Genomic DNA, 5,132 nt, shown 5'->3' with positions numbered 1-5,132 from the left:
TACTGAGCATTTCTTGCCAAGGAACTCTAGTGAAATTCTTGCTCCACTAAAAACCCTAAACCCTATTTATCTTTTTCTCTCTCTTCTCTCTTATTTCCCTTTTTTCCTTCATCCTTCTACACCTTCTCTAACCTTCTTTAACCTTCTCTTTGACCAATTTTATCACATTTTCCCTATCTTCTTTTATACTTTTCTCGAGTTTTGAGAGATTTTTTGGACCCTCAATAAAATATAGGAAGTTCAACATTAAAAAAAAAAATCATATATTTAATTTTTTGTCTGAATTTGGATGTTACGTTACACCTATGTTATATTACCTCTTCAGAATTTTTCTTATAAGCATGTGAATGAGAAAAAAAACCTCTTGAAAAGACCCGTGTTAAATATACTCTTGCATCAACGTTTATTTATATCAATTTAAGTCCCATAAATGTTTATTTATATCAATTTAAGTCCCATAGGACAAACTAGAAACTATTGCCCCCATCAATTTAATTAATGCTAACTATAGATACTATAGTCAAAAGTAAGCAATCGAAATTAAAGTTTGAAAATTGAAGCCAAGAGAGAGAAGTTGGTGGGATGGAAGTTAGAAATTAATAAAAGGGGTAGCCATTTTGTACACAACCTCCACTTTATGAGGCTATAAATAGTGGTTTCGAAGGCTTGCCAAATGCACACCTCTTCCTCTTTCTTTACCTTCATACACAGCACGACACAAATGAATAAACTTCCGACCACAGGCCTTTGCCTTTTGGTGGTGGCAATGGCGGTGCTTCTCACTGGAGCTCATCTTGTCGAGGCAGTGACTTGTAGAGCTATGGAGCTGAGCCCATGTTATGTTGCAATCACGTCATCGACCAAGCCGTCGGCCGCTTGTTGCAATAAGCTAAGGCAGCAACAACCATGCTTTTGTGGGTACCTCAAGAATCCAAGCTTGGGGGATTTTGTGCGATCTCCTGGCGCCAAAGTTGTTGCTTCCTCCTGCCGCGTTCGCTACCCTAAATGCTAGAGGCCATCCTTTGGAATGTTGATAAGCGCCTACAATGCTGGAATTTGCAAAACTAGAGGTCCTTGTAGAATCCTTGCAAAACGTTCACAGAGAAAGCTAACTTAACGGATTGATTCCAACCAAAAGCTGGTTAGAAGATGAATGACTCTTAGATCGAACTTGGAATCTATGATGATCACTCTTAGATACCAAGACAATTCACTCTAGAATTAGCTTCATCAAAACTAAATCAATGAATCGGTTTAAACATCAAACCTAAAGCAAGGTTTGAAAAAGAATAACACCAAAAGGGTATCAAGAAAACACAAAGGTTTTGTCTATATTCAACCATTCATCCCAAACATGAATATTACAAGCCTTTAAATAGGTCCAAAATGTAACCCTAACATAATAAAGTTCTACCACCAACCACAAATCACTAATAAATGCTATTAAATACAAATTGAAGAAAATAAGGTATTCATAAATGGTCTTAATTGGTAGTTCAATTACCAAAGACAAATCTTTTAATTACTTTCCAATGTCAGCCACTCCATTACCTTCTTGATTTGATATACTAATGCTATAAAGATTTTTGAGCTCAAAAGTCTTTGTTTCAACTTGTACACTAGCTAGCTTTCGAAGATGCAATGTATAGGCCTCTTGAATCTTCTTGACCTTACTTCTTGTAATCGATCCTTCGGGTACATGCAAAAGGGTCAGTAGTTGAATTCATATCAAATATGCCTTTGTTTTATAGTCTCTCTATTACAATATCAAACTATGAATGAAGGAAAATCATATGGTGTTTTTGTGTCTATCTTTCAACAATTCCGAAAAGGCATAATCTATGGATATTGATTTTAAAAAAAAATTAAATGATATATTCCTAATGAAATGGATGAATATTGAGCAAGTCTCGTGAAGAAACTCCGGTAACATTCTGACTCCAACCATCGTTTGGAGCAGATTTTGACTCACCAAGAAACCTAACCTTAATAGGATTGGTGGGTCAAAATGACCCATTTACTCCTCGGGTAGATGTTGATCCATTTTCCTAATTTTTCACTATATTTTTAAATATTTTTATTGGGTCTGTGGGATTTTTTTTTTTTTTAAGCATTTTACTCTTCTACTGCATCTTCAAATTTGAAAATCTCCAAAGTTCAATTTTAAAAGGAAAAATCTAAATTTTAATTTCTGGTTGTGGCTGTTTGCTTTTTGGCCTTGATCTCACTTTAATTAATTTCAATCAATTAATTGATGTTTTGATGATAACAAACCTACTTTTTAATTATTAATTATTTTCAGTATTTTGAACTGTCCACAGTATAAGGTCGTGAATAACAATTTCAACGACTTTTCAATTACTCAAATCAGAGCTAAAACGAAGAAATTACAGTCGAGACAACATACCCGACGTGATGATGTGGCAGCAAAATTAAAATGATGGACAAATCAAAATATATCAAAGTATGACATTTATGATTTTGGGAGAGTAACAAATGGTGGAGTTTTTCTTATTACTATATTTGTAAATAAAGTTATTTTTACAAAATATAAATTTGAATCTAACCGTTACTCACATCGATTTTTATTATTACTATATTATATTATTATATTATTATATTTTAAAATTTTGGTGGTTACTCACATAGTTTTTATTATTATTATATTATTATATTTATAATAAATTTTGAATTTCATTTGACCGTTACTCACCTAACTTTTTATTATTATTATATTATATTACTATTATATTAAAATTTTGAAATAAATGAATTTAGAAAATTTTCTTATTTATTTACTTTTAATCTCCACCTTCCATTATTCCTAACACAATCCAATGGTCAATATTCAATCCTACATTTTGCCACTTTTCTCCTCTATATAAACTCATCTTCCCCACATTTTAAAACACAAACTTACATACATTCTTCAATCCTCATTTGTTCAAAGTCTCCATTGTTTGTTGCTCTCTCCAAGCTTACAAGTTTATTTCTTTTCATCTTATTCTTGAGAGGGATTATTATTGTATTGTGAGGAAATAGTTGTGAGTATCCCAAATTGTAAATCTACTCTTTGAGAGAGTTGTGGTGTGTTATTATCAAACTCAAATACTTGTATCGGTTTGATCCTGCGCCGTGGAAAGGATTGAGTTTGCTCTTGAACTCGTAAAAAGAGCGGTGTAGCGGTTTGGCTCAGATCCGTGGAAAGAGTCGAGAAAGTTCTTTATTCAAATTCCCAAGAGGCGCTTGGGGAGTGGAGTAGGTCGAGTTTGACCGAACCACTATAAAACTACGGTGTCATTTTCTCTAACTCTTTTCTATTTAATTTCAAAATTATTATTGTGATTTATTGCATGTTCTACTTGATTATTGTTTTGACTTGAATTACTTTGTTATAGTAATTATCATCTTCTACTTATTTGTAAAAAGTTTCATCATTAGAAAAATTAATCACGTTTAAACACTTTTATCGTTAAAACCCTATTCACCCCCCCTCTAGGGTTGCCATACCGATCCAACAGAGGCTCAGGTGTTACACCCAAGTTTTTCATAGCAGGAACGAAGCAAAGAGAAGCTCGGGGAAGGAGAAAGAGAAATATAAGAAACATTATTATTATTATTATTTTTTTTTTTTTGTTCATTACCTATTTGTCTTGTATTCTTGGAATAGATTTGAATCTTAGAATATTTGTTGGTTATGGATATATAAGATCCTTGTTTTGTGTTTAAAGCTACTTGAACTCTATTTTGATATAATAATATATATAATATATATATATATATTATGTTTTAAGTACTTCTGGTTTTATTTTGCAAAAAAAATTTTACCATTTTTTCATATCCATCGAGTTAACCCCAGTTTCAATTTGTGTTTACGGCAAGCTCGAAAATCTGGTCACGACAAAAAATACTCAGTAAGCATCCTAATTGTAAGCTTGTTTGAGTTGTGGTAGTTTGGACCTAGTTCGCGAATTTCATTGATTACTCATGTATCTACTCATGTAGTCTTTTGTCCCCTCTTAAGGTTGGTTTGTTCTACCCATAGTAGTGGTTTCTCATGTTATCTACTTATGTAATCTCTCGTTCCCTCTTGAGGAAAGTTATGTTCTCACATAGTAGTAGTTCCTAGTCATTTCTACTTATGTTGTCCCTAGTCTTCTTTTGTTGTGGATCTTTTCTACATAGTAGTTTCTCATTTTATTTACTTATGTAGTCCCGCGTCTAGTCTTTAGACGAGTTATATTCTACACAAAGTAGAATTTTTGGCAAAAAAAATGCGAACTTTCTCATCTCCAATTGACCAACGACACCACTGTTAGAAAACACTCATACAACTAAGAGAGGCAATAAACCAACTTACTCATTATTCGACTTGTTACACAGTACATATATAGACAGAATAGCCACACTAACTGCTAATAACTTCCCTTAACCGCTAATAACTTCCCTTAACCGCTAATGACTTCCCTTAACCACTAATAACTTCCCTTGACCCCTAATAACTACCCTTAACCGCTAATAACTACCCTTAACCGCTAATAACTTCCCTCAACTGACATAATTTGAAATACAAACAGTAAATAAAATGAATTACGGTTAATACAAGATTAAATAAACTAACAAATCATCCCCTTAATCTTGTATTTCGATCTTCACATTCTTACATTCTTCAAACCAATTCTTTCAGTAAACGTCCTAACCATATTCCTTGACAAGCAGCTGACGTTGCCGCAATATACTCCGCTTCACAGGATGAAAGTGCCACCATCTTTTGTTTCTTTGAAGTCCATGTAATTGGATTCCCATGCAATTGTTTCTTTCTACTTACTTTGCCTTCACATAATGACATTCGATATCAATAGTTCCTTTCACCAGTTTGATTACTTGTTCAACGCTACCGCTATCGCCATTATCGCCGCCTTCCTTCTTCTCTGTCTTCGTTTCAATGGGCAACTGCTTTTCATTGACAGTTTTAATTACCTGTTCTACTTGTCCGGCCAACAACTTTTCCTCAACAGGTTTAATTACCTGTGCTACTTCAATTGCACTGCCGGAAGCAATGGCCTCCTTCTCCTTCTCCTTCTCCTTCTCTGCTTTCGTTTCTCCAGCGGCCTATTTTTCAATAGCACAGC

General features: G+C 33.7%; 1 pseudogene; it reads left to right on the top strand.

Moving 5' to 3' along the window:
* Positions 1 to 669: 669 nt before the first annotated feature.
* On the top strand, positions 670 to 1,811 carry LOC147792250 (non-specific lipid-transfer protein 2 pseudogene; annotated as a pseudogene).
* The last annotated feature ends 3,321 nt before the right edge of the window (positions 1,812 to 5,132 follow it).

This window comes from Cucurbita pepo, chromosome 6 (assembly GCF_057944985.1).
Source record: "Cucurbita pepo subsp. pepo isolate OVF chromosome 6, ASM5794498v1, whole genome shotgun sequence".
Classification (NCBI taxonomy): Eukaryota; Viridiplantae; Streptophyta; class Magnoliopsida; order Cucurbitales; family Cucurbitaceae; genus Cucurbita; species Cucurbita pepo.
This window is presented reverse-complemented; position numbering and strand designations above follow the sequence as displayed.